Source organism: Ziziphus jujuba, chromosome 6 (assembly GCF_031755915.1).
Source record: "Ziziphus jujuba cultivar Dongzao chromosome 6, ASM3175591v1".
In the NCBI taxonomy this organism is placed as follows: domain Eukaryota; kingdom Viridiplantae; phylum Streptophyta; class Magnoliopsida; order Rosales; family Rhamnaceae; genus Ziziphus; species Ziziphus jujuba.
In genome coordinates this window covers 6,120,150-6,137,410 of record NC_083384.1, presented here as the reverse complement: position 1 = coordinate 6,137,410, position 17,261 = coordinate 6,120,150, and the positions used below count along the sequence as shown (strand labels likewise).

The window sequence follows — 17,261 nt, the reverse complement described above, 5'->3', positions numbered from 1 at the left end:
GATTACGATGTTGATATCTTCAATCATCCCATGTCTCAAAATGAATGTTACAGTCCTCATTGGATAAATCCACACTATCCTCCACTTGGACAATTGGTTGGGATTGATAGAGAAAGATATACTCGGCACATCTACAATTACATGGAAAATTTCTCTAATATGATGAGTTGGAATGCCTATTGTTATACACGTGAAACATCAAGATATGATCATCAATTTGAAGAACCAAGGAATTCTTTTTGGTATTAATAATGTATTAGGGATTATATTTGAGAATTTCTTGTATCTTACTATTATCTGTTAAATTTTCTATATTTTGGTGTGAATTAACTTTATATTTTATTCACTTATAAATAATTTGTTATATTTATAGAATATTTTATGATTATTGTATTCTAATTATTGTATTCTTATATAATTTTATTATATTAATTATCTCATATAAAAAAAACTATTTTCTAAATTAAAAATTTACAATTTCCGTAACTTTACCGATATTTCCATCGATATCGACATTTCTATCGATATTTCAGTAAAATCATACCCTCGACATTTCCATCGACATCGATATTTTCTTCACTGCATATACGTAATCATTTTTCTCTTTTCTAATTTCATTTACTCTCTCTCACAGCATCTCTCTCTCTCTCTCTCTTTCTTTGCCTTCTTCACCCAAATTTCTCTGCACCATTCTTCCTTCTCTTTCTCTCATTACCAGATTGTGAGGAGAGAAAAAATAAAATAAAATCGGCAGCCATTAATTTGCAGCAAAATGGGTTGGAATTTCTCTTCAATTTTTTTTTTGTTAGATTGCAAGAAGAGAGAAGATGAAGGGATGCGTTTAATCTTTCTCCAAGGTATTCTTAATTTATGTGGTTGAATTGGACATTTTTTTTCCTTGTTGATTGATTTTGACTTTTGGGAGGTGTTTGTTTCTGGGTAAATTTCCAAAGGATGAAGCAATGGGGTTGGCTTTGTGTGCATCCGTGAGAGAGGGTGGACAACAGGATCTGGCATGGAAGGTCCGTCGATCCCAATCGGGACCGAGGACAAATCAGTCAAAGATCTCAACCTTCTCGAGGCCCTTCTTCAAAAAATCATCACATCGGCTGTATAGTTTTTGGGAGGAGAGGTGGCATAGTTGTAGATGAGGGAGAGTTGTATTAGATAATACAAAGGAAATCGGGTGTATTAGTAATACACCGTGAGTTGCATTAAAAAACATAAAGAGGTATTATATAATCCAATACCTTCACAACCCAAATGCATTCAAACGTTGTATTACATAATACAGTACAATCCAATACCCATCAATACCACATGCCAAACACACCTTGATAGTATTAATTAATTAATTAATTAGTTTGTTCAACATTTCAAATAGCTATATATAAATTTGAAGGAGAAAAAATAATAAAAAACCAATATAATTTCTACGTGTGTTCACTTTTGATGTTCATATTTCTTTTTTTCCCTTTTTAACTTTATAGTTTTATTAAGAAATATCCAATAAACTATAGTTATCTCTAATTAACAAGAATTTGAGGCAAAATGTGTTATGCACAATTAAATAAAAAAAAATTAAGACTTTTTATTTTCATTATTATTATTATTTTTTTAAGTTGGTGGAAGTGGCAGAAACGTGCATAGCTAGTTTTATTTATTTATTTATTTTGATAAAACGTGCACTGGCTAGTTTGGTAAAGGGATTATCCGGAATTTGATACAAAGAGCGAGAAATAAGTTTTATGCAATGCTAGCAACCAAACAGTACCCATAACAGGAGTGAAAAACCCAAAAGAAGAAACAGTAGAGGGAGAGAGCAGAGCACAGCAGAGAGATCGTAGAGAGAGAGAGAGAGTGGGGATCAGCAAGAGAGAACCTTGAACACAACTTTCGCTGGACTCGCCGAAACTTTTTTCTCGTGGGCCTCTTCGGCATCGCCATTCCCGTCTTGGTCTACAAGGGCATCGTCAGCGAATTCGTATCTTCTTTTTTTTTTCCCTCACTCCCTCCTTTTCATTTATCTATCTACCATCCAATTTTTTTTTTCTTTTTCTGAATGCTCGTAATTTCAGACCAATTGCGATCCTCGTTTACGATTTGGGGCTTTTTTTTTTTTTCCCAATAAATTTTGTTTTTGGGTATTTAAATTTAGGAGCTTTGCTTATGAAATTGGCTGATTCTCATTTGGGATTTGTCTGTGAGACTTTTAGAGGTTGTTTATAGTAATATTAGGATGAGACCGATGCCTACTGAGAAGCATTATACCCAATTTTTTTCTCTAAAGGATCCTATTCTTCTAAAAATCTATAACTTTTATTATTAATTTTTTCTCAATTTCTTTTTAGTATTATCTGATTTTGTCCTTTCAAAATCTCCTTGAGAAGATTTGTTTGCATTAGCCAACTTATAGAGTTTTGGGAGGTGATACATTAAAGGAGCATCATTTCACCATGAATTCTTCCCCAAATCTTGGTTCTCTCCCCGTTCCCAAGAGCCAAAAGCTAATCTAGTGTGAGAGAAATTAGATTAAGATTATCGCTGAGAAATTGCTCCACAAAATCGTACATTTTGAAGTGTATGGGTTCAACTCGTATTTCTTTAGTTTTTTTCTCCTTATCTAATTCAAATATTTTAGTGGTTCCGAGCTGTTTTTTTTATCTTACATTGCCTCATCGCCATCTGTTTTGTCAAAACTCTGGGCAGCATCTCAATTTAACACTAGCTTTGTGACCATGCTCTTTTAGCACCTGAATCAGTCCTGAATTTGTTGAACTTTAGTCGACATTTTTGTGATTTTTTGCTCAAAAACGAAGTAAATTTGATAGGAATGATGAGTATTCTAAATTTCTTGGTGACATTCAATATCAGAAATGACTTCTCTGTGTGTGTGTGTGTGCGCGCGCGCGCGTTCGACGTATATATATTCGTTCATACATGTATGCTTGTTTTGCTGTCTTACAGACACTTTATCTCAAGCATTTACCACAACCCACCCTTAAATAGCCTTTGAAAGTTACTTGTTTTGTCCAAAATTTTCCAACAAGCATCGCTCATTTTCTTATTTACAGCTTGGATAGTGAAAATTTAATCCTTACATCTCGGTAAATTGTTTTAAGAAATCTTCACTTTTATCCGCAGCAAGCCTTCAAGACACAGGATTTCTGACTGTAAATCCCACAATAGTAGTTGATGTTGAATCCTGTCCTAGCTTGTCCTCTTGTCAGTGCTGAGATTGCAGAATTACAATGTTTTTAAACCATACTGTTTCGCACTTGGAATTTCTTGTTAATGTTGGTTGGAGCTACTGAAAGTTTCATTGTTGATGATGATATCGTGATGAGTGTAGCTTTATTTAGTTTGCAATTGGAAATCGGTTTTCATTGAATTCTAAAAATATGATGGGGTTTTGACTGTAAGGAGTTGTTGTTTGTTTTAAGCATAGTCGATCTTCTAGCTTATTAATACTTCTGTTTTCAATGCTTGACAGCATAAACATGACGAGGATGCAGGCAGACCATACAAGAAGTTTATTTGACTTGGCAGAGAATGCTTTGCATTTTATGGGGTAGTAAAATAAGGGTTTCAATGGGATCCTACAATATCATATCAGGATATGGAAAATTTATTCGCTTTTCTCTTTGTTACTCTGTGGCTTCTGATGTTAGGGCAGTTTGCTACTTTGAATTACATTTTGCATTTTGTCATTAAGTAATACAACTTCAAAGAGCATGTAGTAATACTGGGTATGTGAGGTTTCTTTGAAAGAAATAGAAACTTATTACTTGAGTGAAAAAGAATACATTTCTTCCTGGATAGAAGGAATTAACGAAGCAGGTCTTTCCTCTTCATAAGAGTCCAATGCTAAAAGTATAAGAGCAAGCCTGTGGGCTACTTGATTCGCTTGTCAATTGGAAAGAAAACACTAAGAACAGGGATCTAATTTCAGTGCCAGTGACTAAGGAAGCAGGTGAGCTCTCAGGGCTGGGGGTTAAGAGCAGAAGAAGTATTACTGCCATTTTTGAATCACTGACAGTCTCGCCACCATAGAAACCGATATGGCCAAAAAAACATAAAAAAATAAAAAAAATAAAAAAAGCTTCTTTAATAGCTTAAAAATCTGTAGATAGTGGAGAGTATAGGTGATTAAAAGGTTTTGCCAAAGCAACCATCAGTTTCCACTTTAGCATCTCGAATAGCTATTCCCACTCCAACAGTCCCCTATGCCTCCGAAACATCTTCATCCACGTTGACTTCGTATGCCGCTGGCTTTGGAGGTCTCCATAAACACACATCAGGTCGTGTTCTATCAATATGAGGCTTTTTCTTTGCTTCTTGAAATTCTTGAGTGTAAACCTGCAACTCTATCCAATAAAATCCAATCATTCTTCACCACCTCACCATGCAAAATTGCATTCCTTCTCTTCTATAAACCCCAACTTAAGCAAGTAAACCGTTCCTTTTGGAAAATTGCTAATTTCTCTAAAGCCCACGCAACTAACTCTCTAAAAGAACTAATATTTATTTCCTTCTACTATCTATACCAATCCAATTCCTTCCAAACCCGCTTTGCATGTGGGCATATCCATAATGCATGCAGATCTGTTTCATCCCCTACTTTGGCTAATTCATACCTTCTATTTTCTATAATTTTTCTTTTATTTAAAGCATATGCACAACACCTCATGACATACTCTCCACGGAAGTCAAATCTACTTCCACCAAATACTTCTCAGCCAAATCTGATATTTCTCTCAGCTGGACCTCCCACTATTGCACCATTACCCAAAATACGAGCCATCCAATATCCCGACTTCACCGTGAACTTCCTAGATATGTCTTCAACAAATCTGATCTTCCTCTCAACTGGACCTCATACGCTTGCAATCATTACCCAAAACACAAGCCATCCCATAACTCGACTTTGTGGTCTACTTTCCAAAAACTGTGTAAAACCATGCCAATTTGTCTTCTCTTTCTAACCCTCCACCGCTTAATGTGGTTTGGGAGGGGATTTTCTACAACTATCATTAATTTGGACAAAAAATAAAAAAGACAAGAGCCCTGTTTGGTTATATATTTACAAACTGTTTTCAGGTTTTAAAAACAAGCAATTGCTGTTTCAAAATAAATAATTGAGTTTTTTTACTCCTACCATTATAGAAAGTATACTTATGTAAGGTTATACAAGTTCACCTAATAACTTCACCAAAATAACTAGCAACAGACACGCTAATAGCTACTTATTGATTGCCATATTTATAAAAATAAATGTTTTTTTTAAAAAAAAAAAATACATAAATATTAAACAACAACAATAACGACAACAATAATAACCATAAACCAATTAAATATTACTCTATTATTTTTCACTTTTAATAACTCTATAATTATTATTGTTTTTTTTCTTTTTTCTCCTTTTATCCGATACAGAACAAAGTACTTGATGATAAGGAAAATATTTCGTCCCTTTATGCTACTCTTATTATCATTATTATTTTATTCCATCGTGAATCAAGTGTTTAAAATCTTAAAAAACAAAATAGTTGATGTGCATTGTTTTCTATTAAAAAAAAAAATGTTGGTTTGTATTGTTTTCAAGTCATATTAAATTAAGGCTCAATGCACTTTATTAATTTTTATTTATTAATTTTTTTGGTAAAATTGATGTGGTAGCACATTGCCAGCACCTTAATTGTGAGAGAAGGAATTTTATCACCTTGACATAAAATTTCACACGTCATTGCACGAAGTATATATGATTGTATTAAATACAGAAATACGTTTCCGCATTAATTTTTTATTTTATTTTTTTATTTCTAATTTGCTATGAAAGCTAACATATTTAATTAGTACATAAGTCGGTAATCACTAAGACGAAACAATCCATTTCAGAAAACATATATCATCATGTTACTATTTAGTAATTATTGGATTAATACTAATGTTGAAGAATTATATTCTTGATAATTGCATGCTTTCTTTCTTCTATTTGTACAAATCTACAAGGGAAGCTAAGGTGTAGTTCCCAAGCTTTATGATGTAGTTAAATTAACTATGTTTCAGCATTTTTAATCTTTAGGAATGTTTTTGCGATGTACCATCAGGTAGTATGGAACAATGGATATTTTGACAAAAATCTAATTATAGATAATGTTGTGCAGCACTTAGAGCGTAATGTTGTACGCGGAGTTGAAAGATTTATTTCTACAAGCTGCAAGCAAATGGAGATAGGTGAGAATAGTTTTCTTGTCTGCTTAATGTGTTCCTTTTACAAGGATAGCATATAAGTTCCGCCTTAAATAATTTAGTGGGGAAGCTGGCTGAAGAGTGCTGTAAATATGGATCTGAGAATCAGAGCACTCACGCTCCTCTTGCAAGAGCTTCTCTTAGCTTTGGTACCTCATATAATGCAATTGAAAAGAAGAGGGAAGATTTTCTTAAGATCCTCAGTGATCAGGTAATTTCTTTGCTAAGCTATTCATGCGAAACATTTTGGCAATCTCATGAACATGATCCTTGAAAAACACATAGCACTTGGATGTGTTTCAGTTTTAGTTTTTTGTGGACGAAAATGCAAAAATTTGGTTTTGGCATTTCTGAATTAGGGCATTTCTTAGCCTGTAGTTGTTTATGTGTTGGACTTGAGCGTTTGAAGGGGAGATTTTCGGTTTCAAGGCTGGGCATGGGAACTCTAAAAAGAAGAGTTTGTGTTTTGTTGAGAGGTTATGAGATGAAAAGACAATTTTTATGCCTATTAGGTCACCTTATGGAACCAACTGGCAGACATGATGACCAAGGCACTACATTCACCACTGTTTCATTCTCTTTTAAGCAAGATGAGAAAACATGATATGTATTCTCCATCTTGAAGGGGAGTTTTACAAATAAATAGCCTCTTTCTTTTGTTTTTTTTAGTCATTTACAATTAGATTGTTACAACTACTTTTGTCTTGTAGTAGAGAAAAAATCCCGTTTCTCTTCCTTTTCTTAAAAAGGGTTCATATACTCTGTAACTGATTAAGGCATATAAGCCTTCTGTACAGCCATTTTCCAGAATTAATGAGAAGATTCTTCCCTTCTTCATTCATTCATTTTCTATAGTATTTTTCTTAGTACTTTGTTTAACTAAGATAATCAAGAATATCCATAACACTCCAAATTGCAAGAACTTTCATACTTGAGGTGTTCAATGGGAATGTCGTTCCCATTTCAGCTATTAAATTTGGAGTAAAGGTGTCTACTTTTTTTGATTAGCCTAACAGAAGAAATTAGAATATCTTGCTCAAGTTGTATGTGGGATCCGGAACATATTTTGGTGCAAGTCAAAGAGCTTTTTTCTGATCACAATTATTTTGATGCTGTTGTTGATATCAATCAGGTGGCTCCTGTCAGGACCAGTCCAAAATTTTTCATCGGAACCCTAGACAAGCCCTGATCCCAGGAAAACCCTATCGGACCCTCCAATGGAAAATCCGGCAGAACCTTCCCTAAGGGTTGGACTTACCTCAATTTCCTGCACTGAAAACACACTTCTATATTCGTCCCCTTATTCCTCCCACAATACTACAAATTGATTCCACAATTTTACAATACTTCACAGGAATAACAGTTATCCAGTGCATAAATAATACATAAGTGTCCAGAACAGTATACAGAGCTTCATAAAGTACTATTTAACAGAGAATACAACAAAGATGAAAGAAATATTACAATTGAAATAAACGAATACAAAGGTACTTCTCGAACTACGATAGCGACGGAGATTTGGTTCGCTCCGGAAGAACGTCTACAACCCCTTGCACCTTAGGGAACGGAATTTAAAAATGTGAGATCCTAATCATCTCAGTGAGTGACCCTATCTACTGAACACTTTTAATATTACTAATATAACAAATAAGAGAATTTAGTTTAATACCGATAATTAAATAGATAATTAAATAATAAACCATTGAAAGTAATAATTTCTCTCAAAACCCTTACTATTCACTCCGTTGGAAATGTTCTCTTTTTAAAACATTTTCACAAAATCCGATATTCGTAATTCCTGAAAACCAAGGGATCAAATAATTTAACAAACAATAAATAAATACCCCAAATATAAATAAAATGTCATAAAATATAAATAATTTTGAACACTTTGGGGTTTGAAATTTCCATCCAAAAATTTATACTTGACGCACCACACCATATACCAGTGATGCCCTCCGATACCCAGCGTCCCGAGCACCGACTAGCGGGAGATTAAAGAGAGAAACTTGCAAACGGCACTTCAGCGTCCCCACAGTACCGCTGCTGAAATCGTCATCCCGGACAAGGAGGGGGGCGGCTGTGGCCAATATTAAACTTGCCTGCCCTCGGTCCAATGGCAACTCATGGGAGACATAATAACTTGCGCGCTAACCACATATACACCGGAACACCAATACTGTATGAGTGCGTCTAAAATAATTATTAAATTAATTATTACCGTACTGATTTTCCAAAATTACCGTGGGAAATATATCAGCTCTCAAATTTACCATCCCACATATTTTCCTTTAACATACCCGGTATGAAACCATCGATAACAATATAAAAATAATTTTTCTCATAACACGAGGTTCCACAAATAATATTCCATGGGCATAATTATAAAATTTAAATCACCAATTTAAACAAATAATTTCCTTAAAATATTTAAACCAATTATGCCCAAAAATAATATTAAAACCACATACGATTTATTACTGAAAATACCTTGCTCATGCGTAATAAATAAAATTAAATCACAATAAAATAATAATTTTCCACAATTATAATTAAATTGCACCACATGAGCATAATTTCAAATATCAGTTAAACACCAATTAAATATAATTAATCGCCCAAAATATTTTTAAAGGTGGGTCACTCACCTTGAGCGCATATATCAGCTAAGATCCTCCGCAGGATCAACTCCACTATCCATACGTGCACCTAAAACATCCACAGTACACCAACCAAATACATTAATATTTTAATCGGGTAACTCCCAAATGGGTACCCGAGGAGCGAACACAAACGACAACTAAAATTGATGAGTAGTATACCGAATCGAAGCTTGAGTGACGAGGATCACGGATCCGGTCTTACTTCCCGGAGATCGGACCCGAGGTGGCTGGAATCTCGCCGGAAAGCTTTCGGGATTCAACTCCTCAATTCTCCCAAACCATCACAAATTGGAGGAAAAGGATGCAGGATTTGGATTCAGGAGGTCGGAATTAGTGGAGAGGGACCAGCGGTGCAACTGGGTACTCGCCGGAACAATGATTTCTGGCGAGTCGCCGCGGTCACTGGCAACCGTCACCGGCGGCAGCGCGTCCGGTGGCCGATGGCTGAGATTTTTGGGGGTTTTGTAGATCGAGGAGCGAGGGTTCCAATGGGACTGGCGGTGAGGCAAACAGAGGCCGAACGGCGAAGAGATCGGGGTTTGAAGGTTTTCGATGCCTCGCCGGAAAATACTCTGATCCCCGCACGTCGGAGGTCCGGTGGCCGTGAAATTTGGTGGGTTGGCCGGAAATGAGGAGGTGGTGGAGGGTGACTGGCATGTGTGGCCTATAAATGGCCGGAAATGGGTCAAACGGTGGTGGCCGGTGGTGGAGGGGAAAAATGGCCGTCTAGCTTCGCCGGCTCAATCTAGGCGCATCCGGCAAAGCTCGACAGCGATTTTTCCCCTCCACCACCGGCCACCTCCGTTTGACCCATTTTCGGTGATTTTTAGGCCACATGCACCAGTCACCCTTCACCACCTCCTCATTTCCGGCCAGCCCACCAAATTTCACGGCCACCGGACCTCCGATGCGTTGGGATCGGAGTATTTTCCGGCAAGGTGCCGAAAACCTTCAAACCCTAATCTCTTCGCCGTCCAGCCTCCGTTTGCCTCACCGTCAGTCCCGTTGGAACCCTCTCCCCTTGATCTACAAAACTCCCAAAAATCCCAACCATCGGCCATCGGACGCGCCGCTGCCGGTGACGGTTGCCGGTGACCGCTGCGGCTCGCCGGAAATCACTGTTCCGGCAGTACCCAGTTGCACCGCCGGTCCCTCTCCACTAATTCCTACCTCCTGAATCCAAATCCGGCATCCTTTTCCTCCAATTTGCAACGGTTTGGGAGAATTGAGGAGTTGAATCCCGAAAGCTTTCCGGCGAGATTCCGGCCACCGCGGATCCAATCTTCGGAAAGTAAGATCGGATCTGTGATCCTTGTCACTCAAGCTTCGATTCGGTATACTACTCATCAATTTTAGTTGTCGTTTGTGTTCGCTCCCCGGGTACCCATTTGGGGGTTACCCTATTAAAATATTAATATATTTGGTTGGTGTACTGTGGATGTTTTAGGTGCACGTGTGGATAGTGGAGTTGATCCTGCGGAGGATCTTAGCTGATATACGTGCTCAAGGTGAGTGACCCACCTTTAAAAATATTTTGGGCAATTAATTATATTTAATTGGTGTTTAACTGATATTTGAAATTATGCTCATGTGGTGCAATTTAATTATAATTGTGGAAAATTATTATTTTATTGTGATTTAATTTTATTTATTATGCATGAGCAAGGTATTTTCAGTAATAAATCGTATGTGGTTTTAATATTATTTTTGGGCATAATTGGTTTAAATATTTTAAGGAAATTATTTGTTTAAATTGGTGATTTAAATTTTATAATTATGCCCGTGGAATATTATTTGTGGAACCTCGTGTTGTGAGAAAAATTATTTTTATGTTGTTATCGATGGTTTCGTACCGGGTATGTTAAAGGAAAATATGTGGGATGGTAAATTTGAGAGCTGATATATTTCCCACGGTAATTTTGGAAAATCGGTACGGTAATAATTAATTTAATAATTATTTTAGACGCACTCATATAGTATTGGTGTTCCGGTGTATATGTGGTTAGCGCGCAAGTTATTATGTCTCTCGTGAGTTACCATTGGGGTGAGGGCAGGCAAGTTTGATATTGGCCACAGCCGCCCCCCTCCTTGGCCGGGATGACGGTTTCAGCAGCGGTACTGTCGGGACGCTGAAGTGCCGTTTGCAAGTTTTTCTCTTTAATCTCCCACCAGTTGGTGCTCGGGACGCTGGGTATCGGAGGGCATCACTGGTATATGGTGTGGTGCGTCAAGTATAAATTTTTGGATGGAAACAAATATCGGGTTTTGTATAAATTATTTGATCCCTTGGTTTTCGGGAATTACGAATATCGGGTTTTGTAAAAATGTTTTAAAAAGGGAACATTTCCAATGGAGTGAATAGTGAGGGTTTTGAGAGAAATTATTACTTTCAGTGGTTTATTAGTTTATTATCTATTTAATTGTCGGTATTAAATTAAATTCCCTTATTTGTTATATTAGTAATATTAAAAGTGTTCAGTAGATAGGGTCACTCACTGAGATGATTAGCATCTCACGTTTTTAAATTTCGTTCTCTTAGGTGCAAGGGGTGGTAGACGTTCTTCCGGAGCGAACCAAATCTCTGCCGCTATCATAGTTTGAGAAGTACCTTTGTATTCGTTTATTTCAATTGTAATATTTCTTTCATCTTTGTTGTATTCTCTGTTAAATAGTACTTCATGAAGCTCTATATACTGTTCTGGACACTTATGTATTATTTATGCACTGGATTACTGTTATTCCTATGAAGTGCTGAAAAATTGTGGAATCAATTTGTAGTATTGTGGGAGGAATGAGGGGATGAATATAGAAGTGTGTTTTCAGAGCAGGAAATTGTGGTAAGTCCAACCCTTAGGGGAGGTTCTGCCGGATTTTCCATTGGAGGGTCCGGTAGGGTTTCCCTGGGATCAGGGCTTGTCTAGGGTTTCGGTGAGTAATTTTGGACTGGTCCTGATAGTTGGTATCAGACCATAGGTTCTTATAATCCTAAGGGACTGTGCATTGCTGTACAGCCCATTCGTAAATTTCTCTCTTTTTGTAATTGTGCTTAAGTGTCTCTGTTTCTAAACTCTCGTTTGTTTCCTCAGAATTTACTACGATGTGTAGGCGGGATGCACGTAGTACTCCGGAACACTCGGCTGAGAGTTCCGGGAGTCGATCGAGCCTTAGGCAACTTGTCTCTCAACTAACTCGAGCCTTAGGAGGTTCAAGCTCTAGTAATCAGTCCGTGGATCAGGCTCGACATTTGGGAGCCGTGAATTTTGATGGAAGCTAAGGCCCAGCTGCAGCCATGAATTGGCTATCCAACATGGAGAAGATCCTAGAAGAGGGGATGCAGTGCCCCGACGAGGATATGGTGAGAATCTCCGGTTTCATGTTAGAAGGAGATGCCCGGAAGTGGTGGAAAGTAGAAAAGACTCATAGAAGGCATACGTGGGATCAGTTTAAGGTTGCCTTCACTATCGAGTATTGTCTTCCTGCCTATCGTGAGCCAAGAAGGAGAGAGTTTGAGGAACTACTACAGAGGAACATGAATGTGTCCGAGTACGAGAGAAGGTTTCGGGAACTATCCGAATTCTGCATGCACATGATTCCCGACGATCATGGGAAGAAGGTGAGATTCATAGATGGCTTGAATTAAAACATAGCCCTCACCCTTGCTGGATCAGTACATCCCACTTATCAGTCCGCCAGGGATGCAGCGCTGGAGCTAGAGAGACAGGTAGAGATGTGCAAACCCTCGAGGCGTAGATAGGTTCATATAGTGGAGCACCTAGCCAGGGAGCGTCCAAGAAGAGCCATAGTTCAGGCTCATCGGGTAGTGGTGGACCGAGCCCATCAGGCAGATTTCAGCGGAGAGGCAGTTATCGTATGCCCCACACAGCTCGCCATTCGATCAGTGGGGATACAAGCTCGTATCAGCAATCACACTTTGGTTCTACGGGGATTTGTCCAATTTGTAAGAGGAAGCATTCCGGGCAGTGTCAGATGGATGGTTTATGTTTTCAGTATGGGCAGCCAGGCCATATAAGGAGGGAATGCCCTTATGGTAGTGGCAGCATGCCAGGGGCAGGTCGACAAGCACAGCATACTAGTATATTTCAGGGTCAGAGTTCCCAGGGAAGTCAAGCAGTAGGAGGTTCTTCGGGATCGGCTCAACCGTCTGCAGGATTGAGTCGAGGTAGAGGAAGGAAGCCCCAGCAGACAGGTTAAGGTCGAGTGTCTGCTATGACGCAGCAAGAAGCCCGGACCACACCTGACGTTGTTACAGGTACTTTGAATATTTTTGGTAATGACGCACGTATGCTTATAGACCCGGGAGCAATACATTCGTTCATCTCAAGGGAATTTATCACTCGGGTCGGTATGACCCCTACTCCTTTAGATTGCCTATTAGAAATAGCCACTCCTGCAGGAGAATCCTTGTGGCCCAGCCAGTTGATCAAGGAGTGTTTCTTCTGCATTGAAGATCAAGTGATGGAAGCGGATTTGATCCTGTTGGATCTATCTGGACTTGATGTAATCTTGGGCATGGATTGGTTGGCAAGGAACCATGCATCCGTACATTGTTTTAGTAAAGAAGTTACATTCAGGAGGCCAGGTTTGCCTAAAGTGGTATTCCGTGGGGAAGTTGGGAGGCCTTTGCCAAGATTGATATCTACCCTCACCGCCAAGAAGCTACTGAATAAGGGTTGCCAAGGGTATTTAGCTCATGTGATAGATACCCGAGTAAGTGGGGTCAGATTGGAAGACATGCCCGTTGTGCGGGATTTTCGGATGTGTTTCCTAAGGAGTTACCAGGACTGCCTCCGGAAAGGAAAGTTGACTTTCCCATTGAATTAATTTCGGGTACCGTGCCTATTTCTCTACCACCGTATCGGATGGCTCCAGCGGAGTTAAGGGAGCTAAAGGTCCAATTGCAAGATTTGGTAGATAAGGGGTTTATTAGACCAAGCATATCGCCATGGGGAGCTTCAGTTTTGTTTGTGAAGAAGAAAGATGGTAGTCTAAGACTGTGCATCGACTACTGACAACTTAATAAGGTAACCATCCCTAATCGCTATCCGTTGCCAAGGATAGATGATCTATTTGACCAAATCCAAGGTGCCAAAATGTTTTTCAAGATCGACTTGAGATCTGGATACCATCAGTTAAGGATCCGAGAATCGGACATTCCTAAGACTGCCTTTAGGACGAGGTATGGACATTATGAATTCCTAGTGATGTCATTTGGACTCACCAATGCCCCAGCAGCTTTTATGGATTTGATGAACAAGGTGTTTCGTCCGTACTTGGATCATTTTGTCATTGTATTTATAAATGACATCCTAATCTATTCTAGGAGCCAAGAAGAGCACGTGAGGCATTTGAAAAGAGTGCTCCAAACTCTAAGGCAGCATCAACTATATGCTAAATTCGATAAGTGTGAGTTCTGGTTAAATCAAGTGGATTTTCTCGGACATATCGTGTCAGTCGAAGGCATCTATGTGGACCCTGATAAGGTGAAGGCAGTGTTGAGTTGGGAGCGCCCTACTACTGTGAGGGAAGTACGAAGTTTTCTTGGATTAGCGGGATATTACCGTCGTTTTATAGAAGGGTTTTCTAGAATTGCTGGACCGCTTCATAACTTAACCCGAAAGAAGGTTGAATTTAGTTGGACAGACAGGTGTGAGTAGAGTTTTCAGGAATTGAAGCAAAGGTTAACATCCGCGCTTGTCTTAACTTTACCTAATGGGAATGAAGGTTTTGAAGTCTATTGTGATGTATCCCATCAAGGGTTGGGTTGCATGCTAATGCAGAATCAAAGGGTGGTAGCGTACGCATCACGGCAATTGAAGCAGCATGAACAAAATTACCCTACACATGACTTAGAATTGGCAGCGGTAGTCTTTGCTCTAAAAAGTGGAGGCACTACTTGTATGGGGCCACATGCCAAATTTATACCGACCACAAAAGCCTCAAGTACATTTTCACTTAAAAAGAATTAAATATGAGGCAAAGGAGATGGATGGAGTTATTGAAGGATTATGACTGTGTGATTGATTGTCACCCAGGCAAGGAGAATGTAGTGGCAAATGCTTTGAGTAGGAAGGCTATTGGATCTCTTGCTCACATCCAAGCCATCCAACTACCTCTCATGGTGGAGTTGAAAAAGATGGGGATGTTAATGCATATGCATCCTTTGGGAATTCTTATGGCTAGTTTTCAGGTGCGATCGGTGTTGGTGGATCGTATACTGGAGACCCAAATGGAAGATCCTAAATTGAGAATAATTAAGAGCAAGGTATAAGAAGGTCTTGATCCGGATTTTTCCATAAGGAGGGATGGAGCCCTCGTGTATAAAGGACGACTTTGTGTTCCTGATATTCCAGAACTCAAGAAGGAGATCTTAGAAGAGGCGCATAGCTCGATGTATGCGATGCATCCTGGAAGTACCAAAATGTACCGAACGCTTGTTAAGTATTATTGGTGGATTGGCATGAAGAGAGAAGTGGTAAATTTTGTATCAAAATGCTTAATTTGTTAACAAGTAAAGGTAGAAAGACAGAAGCCTTCAGGACTACTCCAATCTTTACCTATTCCAGTGTGGAAGTGGGAAGAACTCAACATGGATTTTGTGTTCAAGCTTCCCTCTACGCCCACGAGATATGATGGTGTTTGGGTGATCATTGATCATCTTACCAAGTCGGCACACTTCTTACCGGTACGAGAACGTTTTTCACCTGAGAAGTTAGCCCAGTTGTTCGTGCAACGTATTGTGAGTCTTCATGGAGTACCGCTAGCCATCGTATCCGATCGAGATTCACGTTTTACTTCACGAGTATGGCGGAAGTTGGCTGATGCACTAGGAGCAAGATTTAACTACAGCACCACCTTTCACCCGCAATCTGATGGACAAGCTGAGCGCACTATTCAGACATTAGAAGACATGCTAAGGTCTTGTGTTATGCAATTTTGCGGTAGCTGGGATGAACAATTGCCATTGATAAAATTTGTCTATAACAACAGTTATCAGGTGAGTATTGGGATGTCCCCGTATGAGGCTTTATATGGGAGGCAGTGTCGGACACCTTTGTGCTAGAGTGAGGTAGGAGAAGAGAGACTCCTTGCAACGAATAATGCAGATGGATCTGAGTATTTACGGATGACCTTGGACAAGGTGAAGATCATTAAAGATCGGTTGAAGGTTGCCCAAGATCGACAGAAGAGTTACACCGATGTGCGTGGGAAGGATTTGGAATTCGATGTAGGAGATTGGGTATTCCTAAAGTTATCTCCATGGAAAGGAGTAGTACGCTTTGGTCGACGAGGTAAGTTGGGTCCTTGTTATATTGGGCCTTACGAAATTACGGAGAGGATTGGCCCTGTGGCTTATAGATTGGCATTACCGGAAGAGCTAGCCCGAGTGCACAACGTGTTTCATGTTTCGATGCTATAGAAATATATTGCAGACCCTTTTTACGTACTCGAGACTCCTGACATAGAATTAATGGAACATCTTTCGTATGTGGAGCAACCAGTGCAGGTTTTGGATTGCGAGGAGCGGGTGCTACGTAACAAGACTATTCCTTTAGTTAAAGTATTATGGCTGAACCATTTAATCGAGGAAGCAACGTGGGAGCCCAAAGCGGACAATATCTTGATGCGGGTGGTCAGGGCTGTTACAGCTCCTCATGGAGTCAAAAGGCGAGTGCAACGGCAAGGCTAGATGGTTCCCCTCTACTTATGTGGAAAGGGAAGAGAAAGCCCCAACAAGCAAAATAGCACGTTCAAGCTTGTGAGATGCCCCTCCACCTTGTACTTTGTTCCTAGTTTTTGTGTTGTTAAAAGTTATATAATCCCTGTCTTTTTGTGTATTATAGTTCCATTTTGTTTCATTAGAACAAAATTCTTTCTGGCAGTGTGGCATTAAGCAGGAAAACAATCTATATTTGCGATTTCAACTCATATGAGAGAGGAAGTTATGGTTTGTAATGTGTGGATATAAATATATACATATATATATATTTTTTCCCTAGAAACAAATTTGGTTATTGTTAGATTTGATTAAAGAATATCAAATTACTTAATAAGATATTTACTTGATCCAAACAAAAGAGTTTTAGAACTTACCCATTCCAAAATATCAAACTCACTATAAAATTTAAGTCGATACTTAATTTTAGTATAGCAAATGCCATTCTCATTACATGCATATAATATTCATATATGTATATATATGCTAATCATCCACCATAGGTTGTGCCCGATAGATAACTTTTGTGTATGTATATATATATATATATATATCCACTGACCTTTGAAACTCCTCCCTTCCCCCCATCAATGTCTTGATTGTTCTCTATA

General features: G+C 38.9%; 1 long non-coding RNA gene and 1 pseudogene across 1 annotated transcript; both read left to right on the top strand.

Moving 5' to 3' along the window:
- Positions 1 to 17,261, top strand: part of LOC125418930 (SH3 domain-containing protein 1-like) — a 166,584-nt pseudogene that overhangs the window by 67,267 nt on the left and 82,056 nt on the right.
- LOC107405331 (uncharacterized) lies at positions 1,708 to 3,745 on the top strand. The gene is made up of 2 exons (XR_001580517.4): positions 1,708 to 1,984; positions 3,494 to 3,745. It is a non-coding gene; the product is annotated as an uncharacterized LOC107405331 (long non-coding RNA).